Here is an 11,205-nt window from a genome sequence, read left to right on the forward strand (position 1 = left end):
ATTGAACTGGGAGGGTTTAAGCAAAAAAATTACATAAAACGAGCAGGAATGGACATTGTATATAAACTGAGGGCCAAGTGTTGGGAGTTCAGATGTTTTGCAAACCACCTCGGCTCTATTGCGTATGTAATAAAGTCTATCTTAATTCTACAAAAACTCTGGAAGAACTTTGATTTTTAATAAGTATAGTGATAATTTTCCACGACCTGCCCTGTCTGTAACGGCGAGGAGTAACAGCGTAACCTACGTTGTTACCATGACAAAGAACAAAGCCGCCGGGAGTACCGTTGAGGACAGTAGCGTCTCTCTATCACAGGTGAGGGATCTTTTAAACAAACAGAGTTCTACAAGCAGTTGTTACAACAACAAGAAAATAGCTTCAAGTGTTTTGTCCAAATACTGGTGGAGTCAACTAATGAAAGAATGGACGACCTGACCAGAGTGGTCCAGGACCTGAAGCACAGTTTGCAGTTCTCTCAGGGTCAACGCGCATGAGTTGAAACAGGAGAACGGCAAGATGACAGCAATCTGTAAGTCATTGAGAGAGGACATCAGTTATGTACAGTGAGGGAAAAAAGTATTTGATCCCCTGCTGATTTTGTACGTTTGCCCACTGACAAAGAAATGATCAGTCTATAATTTTAATGGTAGGTTTATTTGAACAGTGAGAGACAGAATAACAACAAAAAAATCCAGAAAAACGCATGTCAAAAATTTTATAAATTTATTTGCATTTTAATGAGGGAAATAAGTATTTGACCCCTCTGCAAAACATGACTTAGTACTTGGTGGCAAAACCCTTGTTGGCAATCACACAGGTCAGACGTTTCTTGTAGTTGGCCACCAGGTTTGCACACATCTTAGGAGGGATTTTTTTTGCAGATCTTCTCCAAGTCATTAAGGTTTCGAGGCTGACGTTTGGCAACTCGAACCTTCAGCTCCCTCCACAGATTTTCTATGGGATTAAGGTCTGGAGACTGGCTAGGCCACTCCAGGACCTTAATGTGCTTCTTCTTGAGCCACTCCTTTGTTGCCTTGGCCGTGTGTTTTGGGTCATTGTCATGCTGGAATACCCATCCACGACCTATTTTCAATGCCCTGGCTGAGGGAAGGAGGTTCTCACCCAAGATTTGACGGTACATGGCCCCGTCCATCGTCCCTTTGATGCGGTGAAGTTGTCCTGTCCCCTTAGCAGAAAAACACCCCCAAAGCATAATGTTTCCACCTCCATGTTTGACGGTGGGGATGGTGTTCTTGGGGTCATCGGCAGCATTCCTCTTCCTCCAAACACGGCGAGTTGAATTGATGCCAAAGAGCTCCATTTTGGTCTCATCTGACCACAACACTTTCACCCAGTTCTCCTCTGAATTATTCAGATGTTCATTGGCAAACTTCAGACGGGCATGTATATGTGCTTTGTTGAGCAGGGGGACCTTGCGGGCGCTGCAGGATTTCAGTCCTTCACGGCGTAGTGTGTTACCAATTGTTTTCTTGGTGACTATGGTCCCAGCTGCCTTGAGATCATTGACAAGATCCTCCCATGTAGTTCTGGGCTGATTCCTCACCGTTCTCATGATCATTGCAACTCCACGAGGTGAGATCTTGCATGGAGCCCCAGGCCGAGGGAGATTGACAGTTCTTTTGTGTTTCTTCCATTTGCGAATAATCGCACCAACTGTTGTCACCTTCTCACCATGCTGCTTGGCGATGGTCTTGTAGCCCATTCCAGCCTTGTGTAGGTCTACAATCTTGTCCCTGACATCCTTGGAGAGCTCTTTTTTTTTTGGGGGGGGGGGGGGGGGGTGGATCAGCTTAATATTGCAGATAGATTGTATCTTCTATCAATGTAATTGTCTGCATCACTTCCAATCCCCCATGTTTTTTATATATATATTCCCCTTTATTACTTTTCAACTCCGCCATCCTTTCCCTACTTGGAGTTAATTAGTGAACAACATTGCCCAGGCCTCTACTTCCGGTCTATACTTACTATCTACACCTTATGGACACAGTTAATTTTACAATAATTCTATTATATATGTATATTTTAATTTTTTTTGGCTCCTGAACTTCTTCTACTCTCAACCTCTCTGATCATTTTCATGATGTCCATCCGGTTTGCTTCTATATGCCATATCTTTCTAACTGTGCTCTTTCCCAAAAGCTCCCAACATACAACCTATATACTTATTATGGACACAGTATGCTTACATTATTAGCTATCTTTGTTATTATTTGTTGTTATTTGTTATTAGTCCCATCCTTCAACTCTATTCAATACCTCCCATCTATCTCTTAACACCATCCATATAGGATTTCTATTTGCCATATATATTTCAACTGTACTGTGATGTTTTACAAAAGTTCTGAACCTTTCTATTCTCATTGCTTCTACAGATTGTGAATTAAAAATAAACATTTTTGCTAAAAGTATTATTATATTATTGATCGATTGACTATGACTTTTCAGATCACCCAGTAGTGCTATCTGCAAGGTTAGCTCCAGGTAAATATTGCAATCCTTTAGCCATTCCTGGACCTGTGTCCAAAAACAAGCTACAAATGGGCAGAACCAAAACAAATGATCTAATGATTCTGTCTCTTCACAGCTAAATCTGCAGAGCTGGGAAGATTGTATCCAGCATATAAATAACATTCTATTGGTAGCAAGAATTTTATATAATAATTTAAATTGAAAGATTCTAATTTTTGAATCCGGTGTCGTTTTGCGTGTCAGTTCATAAACACTATGCCATGGGATCGGTACGTCAAAAATCTCTTCCCAACTATTTTGCAATCTATATGGGACGGCTGTCAATCCTTTGGTCCTTAAGTGAAACTGATATACTTTTTTATTTATCAGAGTTTTCCTTAACCAATTATGTTCTTTAATGCAAGGCCGACAGACAAGTTCCTTACTTTCTCCCCCTTCCACTTTCCTCTTCCACTTTTGCGGTAAGGCTGCAATTATTTGGTTGTAATTTTAGTAGAGCAGACATTTCCATATGTTTTTGTTAGCTGCATGTGCGACATAACTCCACCAGTCCTACCGATGATATCATTTACAAAGATTATATTTTTTTAAACATTGTCAAAAAATAAAGTTTTTTTGTTATCAATTAGTATATTTGAATTTAACCACAATATTTGTTGCATTATTTGTTCTGTCGTTTCTGGAGGATTAAATTGAAATTGCAACCAACTTTCTATGGCTTGTTTTAGAAATAGTGATATTTGGAAGATGATTTCCTTTTCAAATAACTGCAAATGAGTTGTTGTAATCTGAATAAAGGGAAAAAGGCCTTTCTTGAACATTGGGTGAGACAATCTTACTAATTTGCTTGTGAACCAGTTCGAATTTAAGTACAACTTTTGTATGACTGAAGCTTTTAGTGATAGGTCTAATGCTTTAATATTTAATAATTTCTGTCCTCCAAATTCATATTCATTATATAAATATGCCCTTTTAATTTTGTCTGGCTTGCCGTTCCAAATAAAATTGAATATTTTTTTCTCATATAATTTAAAAAACTGTTCGCTAGGCGTAGGCAAGACCATAAGCAAATAGGTAAAATGGGATAATACTAAAGAGTTAATCAGGGTGATTTTTCCACAAATTGACAGGTATTTTCCTTTCCATGGTAGTAAGATCTTATCTATTTTTGCTAACTTTCTATTAAAATTTATTGAAGTGAGATCATTTATTTCCTTTGGGATATGTATTCCGAGTATATCCACATCAACATCAGACCATTTTATTGGTAAACTACATGGTAATGTACAATTTTTATTTTTTAGTGATCCAATACGTAATATAGTACATTTGTCATAATTTGGTTGTAATCCAGAGAGGTTAGAAAATGTATCTAGATCCTCTATGAGGCTGTGGAGGGATTCTAGTTGTGGATTTAAAAGAAAACATGAATCATCAGCGTACATTGACACCTTTGTTTTTAAGCCCTGGATTTCTAATCCTCTGATATTATTATTGGATCTGATTTTAATAGCTAACATCTCGAGGGCCACAATAAATAGATATGCCGATAGTGGACAACCTTGTTTCACTCCTCTTGACAGTTTAAAACTTTCTGAGAAATAGCCATTATTTACTATTTTACACCTAGGGTTACTATACATGATTTTGACCCATTTTATAAGAGATCTCCAAAATTGAAATGCTCCAGGCATTTATATATAAACCCCAGTCGAACTTTATCAAATGCCTTTTCGAAGTCTGCTATGAATAGCAGGCCTGGTTTCCCATATTTTCCATAGTGTTCTATTGTTTCCAATACTTGCCTTGTATTATCTCCAATGTATCTTCCATGTAAAAAACCTGTCTGATTAGAATGAATAATATCCGACAATACCTTTTTAATTCTATGCGCTATACATTTTGCTAGAATTTTTGCATCACAACACTGAAGTGTAAGGGGCCTCCAATTTTGTAAATGGACTGGATCTTTATATTTTCCACTTGTATCCTGTTTCAGTAATAATGAGATCTTCTTCTTGAGTGTCAGATAATCTACCATTTACATAGGAGTGGTTAAAACATGTTAATAACGGTCCTCTTAGTATATCAAAAAAGGTTTGGTATACCTCGACTGGTATGCCATCCAACCCTGGAGTTTTCCCAGACTTAAAGTCTTTAATTGCATCCAGAAGTTCATCCTCTGTAATTACACCTTCACATGAGTCTTTCTGTGTGGCTGTTAATTTGACATTATCAATAGAAAAAAAATCTCTACAATTAGCTTCAGTTAGAGGAGATGGAGGCGACTGAAAAGAAAACATATGCTTAAAGTACTTTGTTTCTTCCTTCAAAATATCATTTGGTGAATTATGGGTGACTCCGTCAATTGTAACCAGTTTCATTAAATTATTTTTGGTAGTATTCCTATGTTGAAGATTAAAAAAGAATTTTGTGAATTTTTCCCCATGTTCCATCCAGTTTGCTATATTTTTATAATATATTACACTTGATCTTTCTTGAATAAGTTTCTCAATTTATTTTGTTTTTCCTCTAATTTATTCTGAGCCTCTATGTTACAGTTTTTATTGCCATCTATCTGTTCTGTTAGACTTTCTATTTCCTTTCTTAGTATACACTCTTTTGACCTAAATTGCTTTTGTTTTCGAGATGAGTACTGAATTGCATGGCCTCTAAAGGCACATTTAAAGGTGTCCCATACAATAAGGGGATTCGCTGTACCTATGTTATGTTGGAAAAAGTCAGTTATAAATTCCTTTGTTCTAATTATAAATAAATTATCATCCAATAGGCTTTGAATACATTTCCAATATCCTCGCCCACGTGGAAATTCAGTAAGAGTAATGTATATGCCTATTATACACTGCTCAAAAAAATAAAGGGAACACTTAAACAACACAATGTAACTCCAAGTCAATCACACTTCTGTGAAATCAAACTGTCCACTTAGGAAGCAACACTGATTGACAATAAATTTCACATGCTGTTGTGCAAATGGAATAGACAACAGGTGGAAATTATAGGCAATTAGCAAGACACCCCCAATAAAGGACTGTTTTGCAGGTGGTGACCACAGACCACTTCTCAGTTCCTATGCTTCCTGGCTGATGTTTTGGTCACTTTTGAATGCTGGCGGTGCTTTCACTCTATGGGTAGCATGAGACGGAGTCTACAACCCACACAAGTGGCTCAGGTAGTGCAGCTCATCAAGGATGGCACATCAATGCGAGCTGTGGCAAGAAGGTTTGCTGTGTCTGTCAGCGTAGTGTCCAGAGCATGGAGGCGCTACCAGGAGACAGGCCAGTACATCAGGAGACGTGGAGGAGGCCGTAGGAGGGCAACAACCCAGCAGCAGGACTGCTACCTCCGCCTTTGTGCAAGGAGGAGCAGGAGGAGCACTGCCAGAGCCCTGCAAAATGACCTCCAGCAGGCCACAAATGTGCATGTGTCTGCTCAAACGGTCAGAAACAGACTCCATGAGGGTGGTATGAGGGCCCGACGTCCACAGGTGGGGGTTGTCCTTACAGCCCAACACCGTGCAGGACATTTGGCATTTGCCAGAGAACACCAAGATTGGCAAATTCGCCACTGGCGCCCTGTGCTCTTCACAGATGAAAGCAGGTTCACACTGAGCATGTGACAGACGTGACAGAGTCTGGAGACGCCGTGGAGAACGTTCTGCTGCCTGCAACATCCTCCAGCATGACCGGTTTGGCGGTGGGTCAGTCATGGTGTGGGGTGGCATTTCTTTGGGGGGCCGCACAGCCCTCCTTGTGCTCGCCAGAGGTAGCCTGACTGCCATTAGGTACCGAGATGAGATCCTCAGACCCCTTGTGAGACCATATGCTGGTGCGGTTGGCCCTGGGTTCCTCCTAATGCAAGACAATGCTAGACCTCATGTGGCTGGAGTGTGTCAGCAGTTCCTGCAAGAGGAAGGCATTGATGCTATGGACTGCCCGTTCCCCAGACCTGAATCCAATTGAGCACATCTGGGACATCATGTCTCGCTCCATCCACCAACGCCACGTTGCACCACAGACTGTCCAGGAGTTGGCGGATGCTTTAGTCCAGGTCTGGGAGGAGATCCCTCAGGAGACTATCCGCCACCTCATCAGGAGCATGCCCAGGCATTGTAGGGAGGTCATACAGGCACGTGGAGGCCACACACACTACTGAGCCTCATTTTGACTTGTTTTAAGGACATTACATCAAAGTTGGATAAGCCTGTAGTGTGGTTTTCCACTTTAATTTTGAGGGTGACTCCAAATCCAGACCTCCATGGGTTGATCAATTTGATTTCCATTGATACTTTTTGTGTGATTTTGTTGTCAGCACATTCAACAATGTAAAGAAAAAAGTATTTAATAAGATTATTTCATTCATTCAGATCTAGGATGTGTTATTTTAGTGTTCCCTTTATTTTTTTGAGCAGTGTATGATGGTCCGACTGCATTCTGTCCCCTATCAACACTTTTTTTACTTTTGGTGCCAACGAGAATGAGATAAGAAAGAAGTCAAGACGACTAGCTTGATTGAGTCTCCGCCATGTATATCTCACTAGATCAGTATATTTAAGCCTCCATATATCCACTAGTTCTAATGTATCCATGACATTCACAATTTCCTTAAGAGCATGTGGGTGATTGTTTGTGGTGTGATTTCCTTTACGGTCCATTGAGCTATTTAAAACAGTATTATAATCCCCCACCATAATACTATTGTCTTGAATTGCTTGCAGGGTTGATAATTTATTATATATATATTGTCAAAGAATTGTGGATCATCATTATTTGGTCCGTAAAGGTTAATGAGCCATATCTGTTTATGGTCCAATAACATATTTAAAATAATCCATCTACCTTGCGCATCTATTTGGACAATTTGCACATTCGGATCGAAATTACTATTAATTAATATCATCACCCCTTTGGAATTTCTTTGCCCATGGGAGAAGTATATCCCCCCCCCCCCCCCATTCTTTTTTCCACGCTACTTCATCTCGAATAGTTGAATGAGTTTCCTGTATACAATAGATATTATATTCCTTCTCTTTGAGCCATGTAAATATTGTTCTTCTTTTGTTATTATCAGCTAAGCCATTATAATAATAATATAAATAATATGCCATTTAGCAGACGCTTTTATCCAAAGCGACTTACAGTCATGCGTGCATACATTTTTTGTGTATGGGTGGTCCCGGGGGTCGAACCCACTACCTTGGCGTTACAAGCGCCGTGCTCTACCAGCTGAGCTACAGAGGACCACCATTACAATTATAACTGGCTATACTTATTTCACCATGCACCATAATGAGATACACGTTTCAAGTCTATTTATCATTATACAGTGGGGGAAAAAAGTATTTAGTCAGCCACCAATTGTGCAAGTTCTCCCACTTAAAAAGATGAGAGAGGCCTGTAATTTTCATCATAGGTACACGTCAACTATGGCAACTATGGCAACTACAGACAAAATGAGTAAAAAAAATCCAGAAAATCACATTGTAGGATTTTTAATGAATTTATTTGCAAATTATGGTGGAAAATAAGTATTTGGTCAATAACAAAAGTTTCTCAATACTTTGTTATATACCCTTTGTTGGCAATGACACAGGTCAAACGTTTTCTGTAAATCTTCACAAGGTTTTCACACACTGTTGCTGGTATTTTGGCCCATTCCTCCATGCAGATCTCCTCTAGAGCAGTGATGTTTTGGGGCTGTCGCTGGGCAACACGGACTTTCAACTCCCTCCAAAGATTTTCTATGGGGTTGAGATCTGGAGACTGGCTAGGCCACTCCAGGACCTTGAAATGCTTCTTACGAAGCCACTCCTTCGTTGCCCGGGCGGTGTGTTTGGGATCATTGTCATGCTGAAAGACCCAGCCACGTTTCATCTTCAATGCCCTTGCTGATGGAAGGAGGTTTTCATTCAAAATCTCACGATACATGGCCCCATTCATTCTTTCCTTTACATGGATCAGTCGTCCTGGTCCCTTTGCAGAAAAACAGCCCCAAAGCATGATGTTTCCACCCCCATGCTTCACAGTAGGTATGGTGTTCTTTGGATGCAACTCAGCATTCTTTGTCCTCCAAACACGACGAGTTGAGTTTTTACCAAAAAAGTTCTATTTTGGTTTCATCTGACCATATGACATTCTCCCAATCCTCTTCTGGATCATCCAAATGCACTCTAGCAAACTTCAGACGGGCCTGGACATGTACTGGCTTAAGCAGGGGGACACGTCTGGCACTGCAGGATTTGATTCCCTGGCGGCGTAGTGTGTTACTGATGGTAGGCTTTGTTACTTTGGTCGTAGCTCTCTGCAGGTCATTCACTAGGTCCCCCCGTGTGGTTCTGGGATTTTTGCTCACCGTTCTTGTGATAATTTTGACCCCACGGGGTGAGATCTTGCGTGGAGCCCCAGATCGAGGGAGATTATCAGTGGTCTTGTATGTCTTCCATTTCCTAATAATTGCTCCCACAGTTGATTTTTTAAAACCAAGCTGCTTACCTATTGCAGATTCAGTCTTCCCAGCCTGGTGCAGGTCTACAATTTTGTTTCTGGTGTCCTTTGACAGCTCTTTGTTCTTGGCCATAGTGGAGTTTGGAGTGTGACTGTTTGAGGTTGTGGACAGGTGTATTTTATACTGATAACAAGTTCAAACAGGTGCCATTAATACAGGTAACGAGTGGAGGACAGAGGAGCCTCTTAAAGAAGAAGTTACAGGTCTGTGAGAGCCAGAAATCTTGCTTGTTTGTAGGTGACCAAATACTTATTTTCCACCATAATTTGCAAATAAATTCATAAAAAATCCTACAATGTGATGTTCTGGATTTTTTTTTCTCAATTTGTCTGTCATAGTTGACGTGTACCTATGATGAAAATTACAGGCCTCTCTCATCTTTTTAAGTGGGAGAACATGCACAATTGGTGGCTGACTAAATACTTTTTTTCCCCACTGTATATGTTTGTAAATTTACCAATAAAAAATACCGTAATGATTGAGTGTCCATATAGCTGTACCGTGATATTTGCATTGCTACGGAGTAACCCTTCAATTGTTCTCCACTAATTCCCCCGCTAAAGCCCCTCCCCATCCCAAGTTGAGCCGTCATCCCAGTGATCAGCATCCCACCCACGTCCCTCCGGATCCCTAAGGCCCCGAGAGGCCAGGACCCATCCATCGAAAACAGCACACAGTGCCACCCACAAAACAGAAGCAGTGTCACGATCGTTGACACATGATGAAGCGGACCAATGCGCAGCGTTGAAGGTGAACATATTATATTTATTTAATGATCACACGATCAAAACAACAAACGAAAAACGTGACGTCTATGGTTTCAACACAAACCAACACGAACAAGAAACCACAAACACAAAGTGAAAGACAGACAGTTAAATATGGCTCCCAATCAGAGACAACCAGCTGACACTCGTTGCCTCTGATTGGGAGTCACTCAGGCCAACATAGAAATATAAACATAGACCCACAACCTACAACACAAAACATAGAAACTAACACCCTGGCTCAACATACGAGAGTCCCCCGAGCCAGGGCGTGACAGTACCCCCCCCTAAAGGCGCGGACTCCGACCGCGCCAACCAAACACAACAGGGGAGGGACCGGGTGGGCACTCCGCCTAGGCGGCGGATCCGGCTCCGGGCATGATCCCCACTCGCTCTCTAACCCCCCAAAGTACCCCTGGTCCGGTCTGGCCCTGCTGACCGGAGCTGGACTGCACACTGGTGGAGCGGATTGCTCTAGCTCCGGCGTGAAGCAGCTGACCCGTGCCGAACCATGCACCAGTGGAACAGGCACGGGCTGTGCCGGACTGACGACGCACACCACTGGCTTGGTGTGGGGAGCAGGGACGGCCCGAGCCGGGCTGACGAAACGCACCCCTGACTTGGTGCGGGGAGCAGGAGCGGGCCAAACCGGGCTGACGAAACGCCCCACTGACTTGGTGCGGAGAGCAGGAACGGGCCGGACTGGGCTGGCGACGCGCACCACAGACTTGGTGCGGGGAGCAGGAATGGGCCGGACTGGGCTGGCGACGCGCACCACAAACTTGGTGCGGAGAGCAGGAACGGGCCGGACAGGGCTGACGAAACGCACCACAGACTTGGTGCGGAGAGCAGGAACGGGCCGGACTGGGCTGGCGACGCGCACCACAGACTTGGTGCGGGGAGCAGGAATGGGCCGGACTGGGCTGGCGACGCGCACCACAGACTTGGTGCGGAGAGCAGGAACGGGCCGGACCGTACTGGGAACACACACCACTGGCCCTACGTGGGGATCAGGAACAGGCCGGACCGGACTGGCAACACACGCCAGTACCTCTCGCCGTGCCTCTACATCTTCCACCCCCTCTTCGACCAGTGGCCCCCGTAACCTGGCGGCCTCCTCTGCCAATCCGCTGGGCCGCTCTGCCGCGGTCTCCTGCTGGCCCGTCGTCCACGGCGTTAGCCCCCCCTAAAAAATTTCTGGGCGTCTCCCCTACCCGTGGACCAGGTCTCCATGTCCCTCGCCAGCCTTTCGCCCTTCTGCCATAATGTCAAGCCCTTCTCTTCCTCACTCGGCTTGACCCAGTCGAGGAGGCGAAGGAGATCTGTTAGGGATCTCCCTGGCGATGGCTCCTGGACACGCTGCTTGGTCACATCTTGGTGGTTTCTTCTGTCACGATCGTTGACACATGATGAAGCGGA

This window comes from Coregonus lavaretus (assembly GCF_964263955.1).
Source record: "Coregonus lavaretus genome assembly, chromosome: 18".
In the NCBI taxonomy this organism is placed as follows: Eukaryota; Metazoa; Chordata; class Actinopteri; order Salmoniformes; family Salmonidae; genus Coregonus; species Coregonus lavaretus.